At 42.4% G+C, this 16,987-nt stretch overlaps 2 long non-coding RNA genes across 3 annotated transcripts in view; both read left to right on the top strand.

Moving 5' to 3' along the window:
• LOC119713428 (uncharacterized) overlaps positions 1–16,987 on the top strand; it is a 94,597-nt gene that overhangs the window by 1,356 nt on the left and 76,254 nt on the right. For both annotated transcript variants that reach the window (XR_011804645.1, XR_011804646.1), the window contains exon 2: positions 3,609–3,748. This is a non-coding gene — a long non-coding RNA (uncharacterized lncRNA). The remainder of the gene's footprint in view (positions 1–3,608; positions 3,749–16,987) is intronic.
• LOC106017641 (uncharacterized) lies at positions 12,018–15,285 on the top strand. The gene is made up of 2 exons (XR_002402964.4): positions 12,018–12,723; positions 13,710–15,285. It is a non-coding gene; the product is annotated as an uncharacterized lncRNA (long non-coding RNA).

Below are 16,987 nucleotides of genomic sequence, written 5' to 3'. Positions count from 1 at the left end.
AGTTCTAAGAGGACTCGACAATACACAGGCTAACAAGATAAGCTTGTGCTCCACCTAAGCAGGAGAAATTCCTACATTTTCTAGCTATCCACAATACACATCCCAAACCCAGTTCTGGTGCTGCCAAGTCAGCACGGAGGCAGCCAGCGTTGTTTGAACACGTTGTGAGGACTGAGTGTAATTGCAGCATGTCAACATTACCTACTGCACTATTTCAAGTCAAAGCTATAGTTTAGCAATCATGCTATTTGAAGAGGTTGTCATGGCATTCAGCCAAAGTGACCTCTATCTAACAAATCATCTGGTGGTAATTTCATTAATGAGCAGAATAAGCATCAACTCTGAACTAGATTCTGTGCAGGCAGGAGCCTGGAGAGAGCAATGAGCTCGATGCAGCTTGCTGCCTGTAAAACAGGCAGGGGAAGGAGGGTAATTACTCACAGAGACTGTTGCCTCTGGAGCTTGTTCCTCAGTTTTTGCTACAAACAAGCTTAAAATTAAACAAATGTGACTATCCATTTACTGTAAAAACTGGGATTCTTACAGTGCTTTCCTTCTGTTGCTTAGCTTTATGATTAGATTTAAGTTAAGCAATTAGCAGTAGTATTGCTCTTGAAGTAACTACACCAGTGGGCACGCAGCTAGTTAATTCACCAGTTCTCTCACACTGGCAATTCACAGTGCCCATGGGTGCAGACAAATGCAATACCGTGGTACTCGCCATCATGTATATTGAGTTAAGTGTGCCCACAGGCACAAAACAAAATGCAATACAATAACTATTTGCTGCTCTAGGTTAAGCGTGCTCATGGGTACAAGCAAACTGAGTGTAATGATCAGCTGTTCACTCTCCCCAAAGCACTCGGGGTGGAACATCAATGGGCATCTAAATATAACCTCATGATAAAAGGAAGAGACAAACCAACAAAACGGGTACTGATAAACAGGGAGTGCTCGGGCCTATTTCTAATTTTAGTTAGATCAGTAAAAAAAGATTTAAATAATGATGGCTTATCAGTGCAGTCAGAACCTAGCCTGGTTTTGCCAATAGTTTATAAGCTGCATCTCTCACCCTTACTCAGTGGGAATCTCTTCTTCACATCAAGTGTCTCCTGCTTTGCTCTGTGTGGAAGGATGATGATCACATTTACGCCTCTCCGGGCACAAAACAAGCATTCTCTGCAGAAAAGTCTGAGCAACTTAGAAACATTGCATTCTCTGTGATGGTTCTCATTCTACATACGTTTAGTGAGAAAAAAAAGAGAGCTACATTGTCACTATCCCAAGGACGTGCCCATAAGCAGCCTGCATCCTTTAATCAGCCTTCCCCTGCTCCTTCATAAGCAGTGTCCTCTCTGCCACGTGCACCAAGTAAAGCCCACCCTGGATGTAGTAACCAAAAGGAGCAGGTCACCCTTCGGTTACGTATTTCTTTTTGTCATTTAAAGCCATTTGAGCCTCCAGTTAAACAGGCTGTATATCACAGATACCATTCCCCTGAAGGAACGGGATCAGTAGTATTTCATTTTCCTAGCTACAGTTGAAAATCCGTTCACACACATGCAAAAGAGAGAGCAGTGTTTTACAATACTGATCTTCCTCTCTTCCTCTTGGAAAAAGCTGTCACCACAAGGACATTTGCAATAATTACTTCCTCCCTTCCCCAGAAATGCCTACCATAAGTAGAACTTTCCACACACAAGCAAAGGAGAATGAAATAAGCATATGGAATAAAAGCAATCAAGAACCTTAACTGTGAGCTCCCCAGTACGGATTATCCATCTCACCAGACCTTTTCTTTTTTTTTGTCTCTCCAAGCAGAGAACACACAGAGCCATACCTTACAGAGCCATAAGCACACCAGTCCCAGCCCCTGCTACCAGGCTGCTGATGTTTTGCCTCCTCTCCAGCTCCCAGGCAGGCAGGAACAATCCCACCATCACAAACCCACTGTGGTCGTGTTAAATCACTCCCTGTCCCTGAGGGGTTGTTAAAACATGAAAGTGCTCGTTAGTCTTCACTTTTTTTTTTTTTTTTTTTTTTCTTTAAGCCTTAAATGCTGAACCCAATCTCACATCAGCTTTGCAGTAGTTTTACAAAGGAGATCGCAAACATTATTCAACTCAGTTCATTTGCAAGTTATCAATGTAAAAATTTACTAATACCTAGCTGCCTAAAACAACTACTTACAGAAAGGCTTCTGTTAAACAAAACAAGCAGCTTCCGCCCATGTAAAGTACCTGGAAAGATCACTTAGTCCATTGTTCTCACAGCAATGCTCCTCCTAATCCCTTTAGTTAAAGCAGCTTCTGAGACTTCATTACAGTGCCTGACACATTTCAGGCAATTTTTCCCATGATCCTAAAAAGCCATGATTTCAATTACCTCAATTTTAATGGTTTAGTCCTGTTCCTTAAAGGGGCAGGGTTTCCTTCTTCCTTATTTTATGTCCTTATTTACTTAACTCTTCCAAAACTGATTAAAACTGTTTTTTTTTTTTTTTTTTTTTTTTTTTTTTTTTCAGCTCACAGCAAATGCAGTTGAACTCAGATTTTTATTTTATTTTATATATATATATATTTTTAATATATGCTCAACTCTTATAGAGACCTAGAAGGACTCAGTGCCCATCAGCCTGGATCCTTCCAGCACTAGTATTAGTTTTGAAAGAAAAAAAAAAAAAAAAAGAAAAGAACCAAACCAAACCAAACCAAAACAACTTTCTCCATATTTCCCTAAGTGAATCCCTACACAGAGTCACTGCTGCGTCTTGTTTTACCACCAGACTTTGAGTATTAGTGGAGGAAGAAACAATTCAAATAGGCAGTGAAGGTATCTGAGAGAGAGGCTGACTAGATGGACGTAGTTGTGTCTTGGAAGCAGCTGGGGTCAGCCACCCAGGTGTGGTGGCGCCCCATGGCATACAGAGGGGTGCACCTGGCTGGGAGCTCTGTGAGGGAGGAAAATCACTGTGTGGTTGTTGGGACCTAGCACTGGTGACAAAAGACCCTCTGAGCTCCAGGGGTACTGGTGGCAAGTGGGTGCTGACGGCTGCCTTTGCTCCGGAGCTGCAAATAGCTTCAGAAAGCAGGTGGAAGCCATGGAAGCAGGAGTGGTGCCTCTGTTGGCTGTGCACAAATGGCCTTCTTGTTGCAGCGAGCAAGCAGCAGTGCTGGAGCTTTTTCTTACGGCTCCTGCTGACGCGGTTACTAATTCTTGCCTATTAAGGCAAAAGTAACCCACGGTAACACCAGAGCAGTGCTCTCAGGAAATGCTTTCCCTGATTTTGTGCTCTAGGCTCCCAGAAAAATGCCAGATAATATACAGACAGAGCAAGGCTAGCATAAAATATCACCCACTTGTTTTAGCTCGCAGAATTAGGAGCAGACACGGCATACTTGGAGGATTTAAGTTAGTGGAGTTTGTCATTGTGATTATATACAGGAATCTTGCCTTTAGAAGCTGAAAATCAAGGTTCAAAGCACAGCACCGGGTAGTATCTGACATCTTCACCATCTTGTTTGATTGGTACCTGTGGGAACTGCCAAATGTTTGCATCTTGTACACAGAGAATGCAAAAATTAACTTCATTCTGTTTTGTTTGGCAGAGTCACATCACACCATCTGCAAGTCACCTCCCTAGTCTTTCTGGACCATCCACAGCAGAGCCTGGGAAGATTTTCCACCTGTGATTCTCAGAGGAAGCTAGTCAGTTCCCAGAGCTATGTTCCTGGTGAAGATGTGGCAGGTATCTTCCAAAGGATTTTGTTGTCTTTTACAGTATACTGGAGATGGGATTCAAAGACTTTTTTTTTTTTTTTTCTTGTCCCCCTCTAGATTTTCTAGTAACTCCCAGCACAGGAGTGTGAACTTCCATCAAAACATATTATCATAAACCAAAGCACTAAATCCACAGATGGGGAACTGTGAGAGCTAGCTTCAGGTCCTTAAAATTGCAGTTGTTGGTGTATGACAGAGACCCTAAATATTGAATACAAACGTTAGCATTTACACTGGAAGTTAGAAATAGAATCCTCCAAAGGCAAAGCCATAGGTGACTTGGGGAAGCTATAGCAACTATTCCTGTAAGATCTGGAATAGTGTGAAGGACAACTTTGGAAGAGTTTATTTAAAAGCTATTTTGTAGCATTTTCCTTTTTTTTTTCTTTTATCTTAAGGGGTGGGCAGAAAGGCAGGGGTATTTTTTCTTGCTGTTTCTGAACCATGCACACTGAAGCAAGAGCTCAAGTGTAAGACAAAGACTGTTTTTAAAATGGTTTGGTTGTACTGCCTGCTTGGTGATATTTTTTGAAGTACATTTGCTGAAGATTTATGTAAAATCTATCTTTTGTCTACTTAAAATACGTCAAATGGATGTACAGGGCAAAATTTAATGCATATGGGTTTTCATTATTTTAAATCATTTGCAATATAAGTGATTTACTGTGACATCAAACATTTGTTCTTTGGCTGTCCACCATAAATTGAGGTCCACCCAAATTTCCACTCCTAGCTATATTTCTGCATTCCCTCCCCCAGTATCTATAACCTCAGTTCCGTGATTCTTCATGTAAATGACTTTCAACAAGGAGAGGAGGAGAACACATAATTTGCCTTAATACAGGTAATTTTGAAAGAAGAGCGAGACCTTTACATGAGAAATAGTTGACAGCTATGGAAAGGGGAGAACGAATGCATGTAGAAGACAAAGTCATTCCTGATGAGAGTGGTGAGAGCTACTGATCAACCAGATGTGACCAAATGGACTTTTTGTGCAGTTGAAACTGCCAGGGGTGATAGACTTCTATCTTTTGCTTTCTGAGTTTTTTCATGTCTTTTTAGCATCGTTACATTTATAATACAATTAATCCAACCCCAACCAGTTAATCTGAGGTAAGCCAGTTTGCCCAAGGTCATTCTGAAAGTCCATAGTGCAAAACTGGTGACATGTGACACCCAGAACTGTGCTCTCATGACAAACCTTCTCCTAACAGCTGTAAAAGCCTTGAGACACTCAGACTTGTTGAAAGACCTTGTGGGAAACCACATTCATTATAGCTTTTACTGGTTGTGTCATGTCAGTTAATAGGACACAGACCTTTGGACCCGTCGGTAGCCTGTATTTGAAGCCTTCCCAGTTCAGTAGTTACTGAAAATTGGTGCTACATGGTAGCTCTTCAGCAGCCTACACTACAGGGATTAACCACCTGAACTCAGCCCAGTTTCTCATCCACGGATGTCTTCTCAAAACCTACTAAGTTAGCAGACTGTGTTGAGATCCTAATTTCTATCCACTCAATTGAAAGACAGTTCAGTTCGAACCAAACATATTCTTGCAGGCTTCCCCCACCTATACCACATATCTAAGCTTTGCCATGACTCCTTCTCGCTGCAAAAGGATTTCACTATTATTGCCTACTCATGCCTTATTAAAAAGGCATCCCAAATATGAACTATCTAAAGATTTGTAGCAATTCTGAATGATATTATAAACTTCAGCAACATCCTGAAGGCAATCTCGCTTCTGACATCCAGACTATCTGCCCAATCCTACAGCTACAACTGTCTGACAATCACCATTTACATATTTGATGTCTTTCCCACAATGCTAGTCCTAAACAGCCCTGCCAATGATCTTAATCCTGAAGTCAGAGCAGGTTTAGATGCTGTGGTGGGCCTGCATGCGCTCATCTTCATTCTAGCCTCCAGTGGCTCTACTCCTGCAAGATCCAATTCAGAAAAATGTTAGCACAGCTCTGATTTATGTGCAAAAGTGCAAAGGAGAGCAGAAGCTTTTAGTATCTTGGGAAGTGGTTAGGAATTAAGGCCAAAGAAAGGACAGTCATGTCCATTATATCCTTAAAAAAAAAAAAAAAAAAAAAAAAAATTAGACCGAAAGTCCTGGCTGCTGAACCGTGCCTGGGCTGGCAGATGTTCACAGCTCTCTTGGCAGATACTGTAGAAAGCTAATGGGCCCATTTAGATCCCCTCCCTTACACAGTGGCATTGAGATGGTTTTGCAGTTGCGAGGTAGGCCTGGCAGGGCTGTAATAACAATTTCAGCATTTTTCCTGAAATGAAGTTAGGGAATACATTTAATATTTTAACAGCTCCGCTGATCTCAACAGGAATCTCCACTGAACCTAGCACATCATTCCAGATGTGGCTGAGGGAAGGAAATCTCATGTGAAGTGCAAGGCTGACACCTGGAGGGGACTGCTGAGCTGCAGCTACGCGAACCTGGAGGAGTCAGGCAGGGATTCTGCAACACACAGCTTGGGTTAGGAAAGCTCAGAGGAGATGGCAATATCCTAGGTTTTGGAACTGCTCTTTTGTAGTGAAGGTGTACTTTAGATATTCTTCCCTCTCCCCTTTTCTAACAAAGAAAAATCCAGATTTCTATTTCAGATTTTCCATGTATATTTTTAGGAGGGGAGAAGAACAAAGAAGCAGACTCTGGATCACCCAGTTCTTCACTTCTTCCATGTTCAGGAATACTTAGATCAGAAGTTATCTGTCCCAGTAAGCTGCTACAAACAATGCAGGGTTAGTTTTTCAGTCGTTTATCATGAAGTCTTTGAATCACTACATGTCAGACTTTCTGCTGCTTCTTCACTATTTGTGTAACCGTGCTGTGAGTTTCTGGAGTACAAACTTGCAGGGCAATTCCTGCTGTCACAGCTGCAGCTGGCAGGATTGTGTTAGGTGCAGCATGGTCTTTTCATGTCTGGCTCTGTCAGCATGCACGGTGAGGCTTTTCTTGAAGCTGACCTAATCAAGGAAACACAAGACAGCTTCTGGGACGAAGTCTTCGTGCCTTTGGAGGTTTGCTTCCCAGCCTGGCAGTCACCCATTCACAGCACTTACTCAAACCTTCTCAGTAATCTTTCTTCTCTGCCAGGAATCATCTCAGTATTTGTGAAAGCTGTTTTTTCTCGATCTAATTTTAGAATATGTTAATAACTGAGTTATTTACTGAGCTGGCATTACCATACACTTAGTATCTCAGGAACCCAAAGATTATATGTCCATTACATCTTCTTAATTCTATTTGTCATTGCCAGTGTGGTTCCACTCACCATTACATTTGCTTAGCAATAAATAGTTGTTTATAGAAATGGCCAAAAAATTACATTTATTTTCAGAATTCTACTAATTCACCTGGAGCATGCCTTCCTCAGCCTCCATATGTCTTCACTGGTATACCTCAATCCTAACTGACTACATATCTTTCTCTTCTAGCCATCAGACCCATAAAATATCACCAATATTAAGTTCACCCTGATGAGCATACTAAACTACTCCACGTACATTCCCCACACAGTCCAGCTTCATCAGTGAGCTTGCTTCATCAGAATACTTGCTTGCTCCAGGCAATGGGGAGTAGAAGAGAGGCAAACTGCCAACTTCAGCAGTAAGTCAAGACATTCAGTGTGCTGGGGGTGCTTCTTTTCAGCCCAGAAACCTGAAAAGTATAACACCATCCCTACGGCTCCTGTTTCTCCAGCATTTATTAACAGTGACATGATTCTAAAGAGGCAATAACATCTTTCCTCCTCCTCCACCCCAACAATATTGCCGACGCTGAATTGTCAGTTATGCTGAATTATACTGGATCACATGTGGTTATTCAGCAATGTAGACAAATACCAATTCAAGATCAAGGGTGAACTGTGGCCACTAAACTTGTTTCACTTGTGACTCATTCCAGACTTAAAACCTGGCTCTCGCTGACATTTTATTAACCCAATTTGTCATCCTCCTAACCCCCATTATCCAACCCAGGCAGATTATTTACTTTGAAAAGATGTGTAGATAGAATCCACACAAATCTTAAATAGATCCAGGTGCCATAGCTAAATTCCAGAGGGAGCTATGGTCATAAGATATATGTGCTAGTCGAGTAACTTATATCCTAGATACTTTCAAACTCAGTGACATTCTCACTGTTTAGATATTGTCTGGACTGTCACTCTTACAAAGCAGCGAGCAGCCTGGCACATTCTTCAGGTCTGTGCGTGGTCCTAAAATGATTAGGAAAGGTAAATTTAAGCATATATTTAAAGACATGCTAAATATACTCCTGTTTTGGACTCTGAATCAGTGAATAGCCCCTCCTCAGCCACTCCCTTTGAATCTTTGTAATTGTCCCAAAATAAAGCATTCAAGTCAAGAAACAGCTTGCTAGCTTCTAGAGAATTCATCATTTCCAGTTTGCAAGCTTGAGGAGAGAAATCCAGGAAGCATCAATAAATCCACTCTGACAGCAGAGTAAAGCACTGCAAAAGGAGTAACATGTCAGTGATGTGACTTAATTTCCCAGAGAAAGATCTTCTTCTTTATAGGTGAAATAAAAGTGCCAGCAAAGTCAAACAGCAGGAATTGTCACACTTGATTGACTCTCAGGACAAAAAATAAAAAGGCAAGGTAAATTATGTGTTTTTACATATAGCAGGTAATAACATACACTGAGAACCTCTGCACAGCAGTATGATAAAGGCATGTGTTCCCACATCAGCATTCATTTAATCAGCATGTTTTAAACAAAATGAAGGTTACGTGCCAAGGAGCTTTACGATTTGGTGGGATTCACAGATTGGACATGAGGGGGCAGTCTTATCTGCAGTTTATTGATGGCAAAACTCTGCTGTGCAATATCAAGGCAGGGTCATTATGGACAGTTTGCTTTGGAGTCCCAGGTTGCAATGTCAAGATCTGGAGCTTTGCCTCTTTCCAAACAAGGGTCTCATCCAGGCTTTTCAGATGTCTTTATTCAAAGCTGAATACGGTCCCTTTAAATAAGCAGAGATCTCAGTCCGAATGGGGAATGAAGCCCAGGCTACCAACAGTTATGAAACCTCTCTTTTTGAGCTTACAGGCTTAGGGGCCGCTGCTACATTCTGAGGTTAATAATCAGTTTTAATATTCACTTAGGGGGCTGTAAAAAAAGAATGAAAATTTCCTAATTTGAAAATGGACTTGATTGGCAGCTTTATTATCTCTGTAAGGTGCGTGGCATTCCACACAATCAAGTCGTTTTTTAAAATAATCTCACTGCTTAAGTCGTACACGCTGCTAATTGCATTTTAATAAGTCTCTTTAAAATCTTTCCATATTTTTTAATATCCTAATATTAGATAAGTGATTGCTGGGGACACTGGAGGGCACTGAAGTTTATAGAAAGAGGAACACCATAATGAAGCTTTATTGGGATGGCATCACCAAACAATTGCTGTGATAGCAACACTCCCAAGCCTGGAAAAGTGCCAAACATTCCCCCTGGAACTGACTCAGACACTAGCCTCTCCGGCTCAGGACTGACGCAGAAAATGGATGCTTTCTGGTTCATAAAATGGCCTCTTTCCGGCTTGGAAATGACTGAGGAACTGTCCACTTTTGATTTGGAAAGAACTTGGGAGCTGGTGTTTCTCCATAGAACAAACAACTTTGATACTCACCGCTTCTGCTTTGAATTATGGCTTGAAACTAACTATAAGATTTTTTATTTTTTAATTTGACTAGGATGAAACAAAAGGGTTTTTTTTCTTCCTTTAAAAAACAAACAAACAAAAAAACATAGCTCCATCCAATAGCATACGTTGTGAAAACCTTCAATGGGAATTAGAAAACCACTTCTTTCAAGTGGAAAGATAACCTTCCATCTCAAAGATCAAACCCAGTTAAGACTGAGAGTATTTGGAAAAAAAATACTACAGCATGGGGTCATTGGGTTTCTATACCTTATGCAGGGAAGATGGAAGAGCATTCAAGAATACCAGTAGTGATACAGACTTGATCACTCTAAACTTAAAGAAAAAACTCTATAAAGACAGTTGGACTGAACTGACAAATTCTAGATTCAAACACTCCAAACTACAGAGAATTTCAAACTCCCATTCAAACTGGACCCTGCATGCGCATCCACAGGGTCAGCTATTGCATCAGTTACAAGCCAGTGGTGCAAGAAGGTGCCCCACAACATCTCATATGAAGTGTCCAACACTTTTCTGTCTGAATTCTGCCTTTAGATTCAGTGCTGTGTTCCCTATCTATGCCAACTGTGTTTCTCCCAATTACGACTGGCGGACAATTGATGTCATTTTCAGTGTCATTTAGTAGCATCATCTATGTAGAAAAAGAGGGGAAAAAGTAATCCCAAATTAACACAGCCAGAAGCCAAATTAACATAACGTAGAAGACAGCATAACTGGCTTCTGTGAAACTTCACCAAGATAAAGGGACATTTTTTTGCCAAAACAAAATGGAAATGCCAAGTTTTACATTATACTGTATTTTGTCCTCTGCAATTCCAGTTTATTGGGGCCTTGGATTAGAAAATTCTTTTGAGAACAAGTGACTAATACATTGCCTGTTCCTATATATTTTATCCTTAATCTCATCCTCTGAAATCATACTATAATAAATCACAATGTCAATTTTGTTTTAAGAAATATAGAGCTTCCAGTAGTTTCCTAGTGGCAAAGAAAATGTTCTATCTTCTTAAAGATTCAAAACCTAGGAAACATAAACAGAGAGTGCTTAATTGACTTTTTTCTTTTAAGTCTCAATATTCAGGTTGTTTTGCAGAACCCAGCTATATGAGTTTTAATACTTGAAATGGGCAATACTGATATAAATATCTTGCATTAGTTTGTTTGAAAGTGAGCCATTTTCTTACTAACTGAAGATCTGTTTGTCTATCCACATATTTCTTCTGTACATCATCAGACACTCCTTGGACTCAGTCCACAGCATCTTTAGGTCTGATCTTATTCCCACTGAAATCCAAAGGAGTTCTGCCACTAACTCCCAGTTAAAAGTGGGATCAAGACCTGGCCACTGTAAAGGATGAGTAGGAACAGGTTGTATATTAATACTACATTTCGTATTACTAGTTGCGTTATTTTCTGGGTTTAAGGCGAATGAGATACCACTGTAAAGAAAACAATATTCTTGAAATTAGCTGTTAAATAGAAAAGAGTTGTCAGTTTGCAAAATTTCCTGTCTTCCTTCTCTTCTCCCTTTTTTCTTTCCCTTCTGAAAACGAGAGCAGAAGGTCTCATCCCGCACTGACAGGCTGGGAGGCACATGTTCAGCGAACTTCTGCACAGGAAGTGAATGTCCAGGTCATATTTATCCCTTTTCATGTGGTTCTTTTAATCCCCCAGATTGAGTTTCAGAAGAGTTTTACAGTTTCAGTTTTACAAAGCAAACCTTCCTTTAATGTTGGCATTTTAAAGAAAAAGCTTCAGTCAAAACATGTGTGTTTTACATCAGCCAGATGTGATGTTTGGGGGAGCAGGCCACAATGTGGCAGCCAGCTCTGCTCCAGCAGCCAGCTGGGTTGGTGCTGGACCTTGAGTGGGAGCTACTGGTTGCAGTCTGGGGATCGGCCTCCTGGCTCTCTCCACCAGGAGAAACAATAATAAAAAAGTTCCTAAGAAAAGTTGAAGTGTAGAGTATGGTCAGTGTTGCTAATGACTTGCGTCCCAGTAATCTAGATGGACACAACAGAATACAAACTCATGACCTCAAAAGTCTATTCTTATCTAAAGTTAAAGAGGAGGGGGCAAAAAAAAAAAACACCTTAATTTAAAGAAAAATGAGGCGCTGAAGGAAGCAGAGGTAACGCTGACATGCTACTCAGCACTGCACTGGTAGTCAATGACTGCTCTAGAAATAATTTTTCTACGTTTTCTTCTCCCTGAATATCACCATCTCTGTAACCTGCTGCTTCCAGAAGCTCATCTTTATCATTTTAATTGAAAACTAAACAATAAAATGCACTCAGAGGCATATAACCTCAGCAGACTGCAACTTAGCAGTTATGAGTTACACCAGTCTATAACTTACCAGACACACAACCTCAGCTGGGCAGGGCACTTTTTTTTTTTTTTTTTTTTTTTTTTTTTTTTGAGCTTTCCTCTCTAAATCTCAGCCATCTGTGACAGGGTGGGGGCTTTGCTTCTACCTTCAAAAGCCTTTCTTAGAAGCCCTGCATTGGTAAGGTTGAAATTTGGACTGGAGAAATAGATCCTAGTAGCTAGGGCTGTGCGTGATGGGTCCATGCTGCCTCAGGGCTGCTGCCCCTGTGAGGCAGGGTACACCCTAGTGGGCTGCTGTTTCTCTCTTCTCTTTTTTTTTTTAACAGCCCCCCAGGGTTGTTAACTTGGTGCTGGAGCACTGGGGGTACTGGTGTCTGGCCTTGCTGGCTGTGCAGGAGCCTGACCCTCCTCATCCACACAGCTCCCTGTGCTGCCTCAGGGAGGAGCAGGGCGCCATTGGCCGCCATTTTGTGGCTCTGAGAGCGCTCTGGGGGTGCCTCAGGGCTTGTTGCTGCTCTGTGCCAGAGCACTTATGGAGGAGCTGGGGCAAAACTGAGAAATCCCAGGGCTGAAAATCCACTTTATTGCCTCTGGGGACAACAGGTTTCTCACCTGTTTTCTTCTGTCTGCTTGTCAGTTTTCTTCAGGCAGGGTAGGCCCCTAAGGGAGCACCCTCTCTGAAGGCAGCCTGTGGAGAGCTCACTGCACCCTCGCTTTGGGACAGCCTGAGGAGAAACTCCTGCAAATGTTGCTCCTGGTGTCCCACCAGGCCTGGTAGCAGCTGGGACAGACTGAGGGGGGTTAGTTAGTGTGAGGGTCCTGCCTGCGTGGTGTGCGTGTGGCCATTGAGGTTCCCTGGAGAAGCAGCTCTGCGCCTTGGCTCCTGCACCAGCAACAGGTGAGTATTTTATTTACCCGATTTCCAAAAATCCATCCCTAGCTGAGCATTTTCTTAATCAGTAAGTTGTAGGGCTCTCTTTTGAACTCTCTGGAAATAACAGCTGTGGTCTCTTGAGCTGACACCATTATTTTTTTCCTTTAAGTTTTGTGTCAATCCAAGGTCACTGGCCTCCAGGCCTGGGCTCTCCATTGATCTCCTTGAGTGATATAAATAGGTTTTCAACAGAGTTGCCTGCTTTCCTGACTGCAGCTAGGTATAGATTTTGTCTTTACTGTGGCTAAATGGTATGGTCAGATGGCTTGTAGTAAATTTGGCAGGGGGTTAATTTAATGTCCTGGAGTCTGAGAGACTGGAGGGAGTTGGGCTGGAGTGTGTTCCTTCTCTGGGGTAAATCTCAAGTTGGTAGACACTACAAATTATTTTGTACAAGATATCTTTTTATAATATGCTTGAAAGGAGTATATAGGACCATTTTATCCCTTTGTGGGGGGGCTGGGTTGAAGAGGATGTTGTTGTGGCACTTGGGATTATCTGGGTGGACCAACTGACTGCCTTTTTTCCTGGGAGCAGGTGAAAAACCATAAAGATGAGGAGAGCTGGGTAAATTATGTGCACTGACTGGATTCATTTAAGCCTTTTGGCGCCGTGCCAGGGCTGCATTGAGTCATGGTGGACTGAAGTGTTTTTTAAAGGGTTTAGCAGGTACTCTATTTAAAAACAGATTTTGCTCAGAGTTGGTTGAATTTGTGGAAGCCTGCTGCAGTTTCTTACACAACCCATGTGTCTGCATCTTTCTTTGGCTGATAAATGTCTTGGTAGATAACACAAAGAAATAAATATAAACATGTGTGGTTGCGTTTCTCTTTTTTTCCTTTTGAAGTGCATGAGTATCGAGAACCTGATTGTTATTTATCCTTCTCGGCTATTCCTCTTATCCCTGCTCTAGGTTTTCTCATCTTAATAACTGACATTGTTGCTTTCAGGTTCTGCCTAGGATTTTTTTAATGCTCTCCAACAGAAGTCAAGCTTGAGCTTATGAGTGACAGAACTTCGTGATGCTATCTTTTGGAAGTACTGTTCCTTCTGATGTCATTTGTATGTAGAACTCTTTGCCGTCTGTGTAAATTTAACCTGAAATAAGGAAGAGTGAGCAAGCTAAACTCTTTCTCAGATATTATGCCATCGAAGCTAGAGCATCTGCTGTGGATAACTGGATTAATGCCTGCCTAAACTCTCGCATAAAAATTGCTCTATCAGATATAAGAATAACAAATGTGATAGGAAACTAATGTGCAAAAAAGTTAACTCCCTTTTCAGACTACTTCTTCCTCATACATGAGGAAGAGAGTCTCAGTGTGACTGACTAACGTGGGAAGGAGGCTTTCCTTCGTGCATCCGGATTGCAAAACACCTTCAACTATGGAAAAAGTTCTAATGGATGTGGCCTAAATCTAGGATATGGAGGATTAGCCCCTGTCTTTGCCACAGATTCTCTGTGACTGTCCATTTCATTCAATCTGCCTTATTTTTGCATGCAACAATCCTACAATGCAGAGAGGTAATAGAATAAAATCCATCAGTAGTTGTGAGGCACTCAGCTGCTGTGGTCAGATAAGTACCACAGTGAAGGAAATTCCTCTAAGCATCTATTAAGGACAGCACTTCACAGGGCTATTGCCCCTTCTATCCAAGGTGCATGAAGCATTCCATCAATGCTACTTGTACTCCTTCAATACCCACGAGAAGCAACGCATTATAAATCCCATTTTACAGATGGGCGAACTGACTTTTCCCCAAGTCCCAGAGTGGTTCAGTGACAGAACTGGGAATTGAACCATTAGACATTTTCCTCTTCATGACAGCTCTGTACAATCCCTGGACTCATTTATTTTCCCTATTAAAAAAGAAGTAAACAAGTATTTTCTTTCTGAGACCCGCTGAGAATGGGGGATTGGGGAAAAAATGGAAGTAAAATTAAAAATAAAATGACATAAGTCCCCCTTGGCCCTGGGTTGTCCAGTCTCCTTTACATTCACACTTCTCTTTGTTATGTTTCCTTGAAGTTGAACCTCCCTAGAGAAGGGAACCTCAGAGTTTCTGGTGCTGGGGAAGAAATGCTTCAAGAAAAAGAAAAATAATCGCAGCTGCAATGTTAAAAATAAGAAGCTAATCAAAGGCAGCCCATGTGGGCGCCACTTTCATCTCTCATCTTCAAAGAGGTGCAAACAAACATTGTCGGCGTGCCAAGCAGCAGCCTCGGCGGCTGACGATCCCATTACTCCTCCAGCGTCCACCCTCCCTTTCCATGCTGCTGAGCCTGTAGGCATGGGACTCCAGGATCACTGCCAAGGTGGGAACCTCTAGTCACCAGAGGGGAAGCCACATATGGAATTCCTCTGGGGATCCAAATTATTTCATAACAAACATGCTTGCACCCTATAGATCATTCCTTGTGCTATTGCCTTTAGATCCTTTCTAGTAACAATAAGAGAACCTTTCATTTCCCAAGGAGCAGAAGAGCCTCTAGATCAGAGATTTTGTCCTGGATTTTTTTCCAAAGATTTGGTTATTAAAAATAATAGCCAGGCTCTTATGAAATCCAGATGCACTTAGTGCAGTAGAAGAGTGTGGATTAGTAGTTAAAGCAGTGGTACTTAGGCAATCTGCAGTACTGGTTTTACTTCCAACGCCTGAGAAGTTGTGCTGAAATCAGTGCAGCTAACGTCTTCGTGTCTGTGCACCCGGCATTTATGTACCTTGATGTAAGCCTTGGCTGTGCCTGCACACCCTAATACAGTCCCATGTAACAATAAGATAACTAGCTCTAAATACGCCAGTGAAGGTACCAAGACTAATAATGAGAGGCTGTGCCCAGGCTCATATCATGGTATTCATGTTCAGTGTGTTAATGCTGTGATATTGCTGCTTTTTCTGTAGTTAGAGCATTTAAAGAAAACTTGGGTTTCTGTGCGTGTTGAATGGTGCAGCACAGTTTACCCCATTTCAGATAAGAGGCCAAAGAGGAGAAGGCAAGGGGACTGAACTCTTTTCCCCACTCTTGAGATTTTCAGTGGAGGAGGGTGAAAAAGAAGTTCTGCTCATGCTGTCCTACCTCATTCAGGGCACAGATGAAGCTTTGTACGTGGGCACAGGTCTCCTACAGAGACATTATCACTTCATGGCTAATGCACTGGATGAAAATGTAGGATCTATTCAACTCCTGTGCTCTGTCACTGGTCTTTGGGGAACTCTTGGGCTACTCCACCAGCTGCAAAACCCTGATGTTTTAGCTAAATGACTGTGAAAGCCGTACATTGAAAGAACTAGGCGTTATTTCTTAGAACTGAGCCACATTTTGGTGCTCGCCAGAATCTTGGCAGAGAAGTTGCCTTCACCACCTTGTACCTGTCTGGGGCTTTCCTGCTCTGCTAACCTCATGAGCAACATTACAGTAGCTGCAAGAACAGTTCACTGGTGCGGTCATCCACTGACAGAAGCTCCGCGTTGTGTTCACAGGGAAAGACCGGGAGATGGAGGGAGGGAGTCGAATTGGATCCAGCTCATCGTAATGAGGAAAGCCTGTCCCAGCCAGGGAAGGATTCAATTAGGAGGCCGGAGAAATATGGATGATACGGGGAGGGCACCAGGACATCTGGGGCTGCCACTGCTAGCAAGAATAAAGGTGCTTTGCATAAGAACAGGATGCAATCATAAGGGAAGAGAAATCTGCTCCCAAGTAGCACTGATTCCCCCTCCCCTCTACAGTGCACAACAAGGTACAGATTAGACCATTACACCCAGGGGAAGCCACAGAGTCGCACTCTTTTTCATGGACAGTAGCAGGAAATCAGTGGATTGGAACCAAATGGGAGGCCTGACTCAAACCAGATGTGACCCCAGGGAGATCAGAAATGCAGAGATGTTTTTGCTCTGACATATCCGCCAGTGTTGAGGGTGGGGGAAGGCAGAGGGTGGCAGCAGCCGATTAGATGCTGCTGGATTATATCATGCTGGTAGCAGGCTGACTGGGTGTCAGAGCTGGGTTTCAACAACGAGGAAAGGGTAGGGAACTGTTCTGCTGCTTCACAGTCAAAGCCATGCATGCATCCCAAACTTTAGCTGGCTCGTCACCTGCTTCAGCAGCAAGACTTTGCTGGGACCTTTGCTGTCACAGCCACTCTCCTTGGGTTAACCACGTGTGACTCTTGTCATCAAGCACTGCTGGCTAAAGGTACCCTCTATTTCCATTCAGCCTGCCTCA

Source organism: Anas platyrhynchos, chromosome 22, assembly GCF_047663525.1.
Source record: "Anas platyrhynchos isolate ZD024472 breed Pekin duck chromosome 22, IASCAAS_PekinDuck_T2T, whole genome shotgun sequence".
Taxonomy (NCBI): domain Eukaryota; kingdom Metazoa; phylum Chordata; class Aves; order Anseriformes; family Anatidae; genus Anas; species Anas platyrhynchos.
Note: the sequence above shows the minus strand (reverse complement) of the source record. Positions and strands in the feature narration are given on the sequence as shown.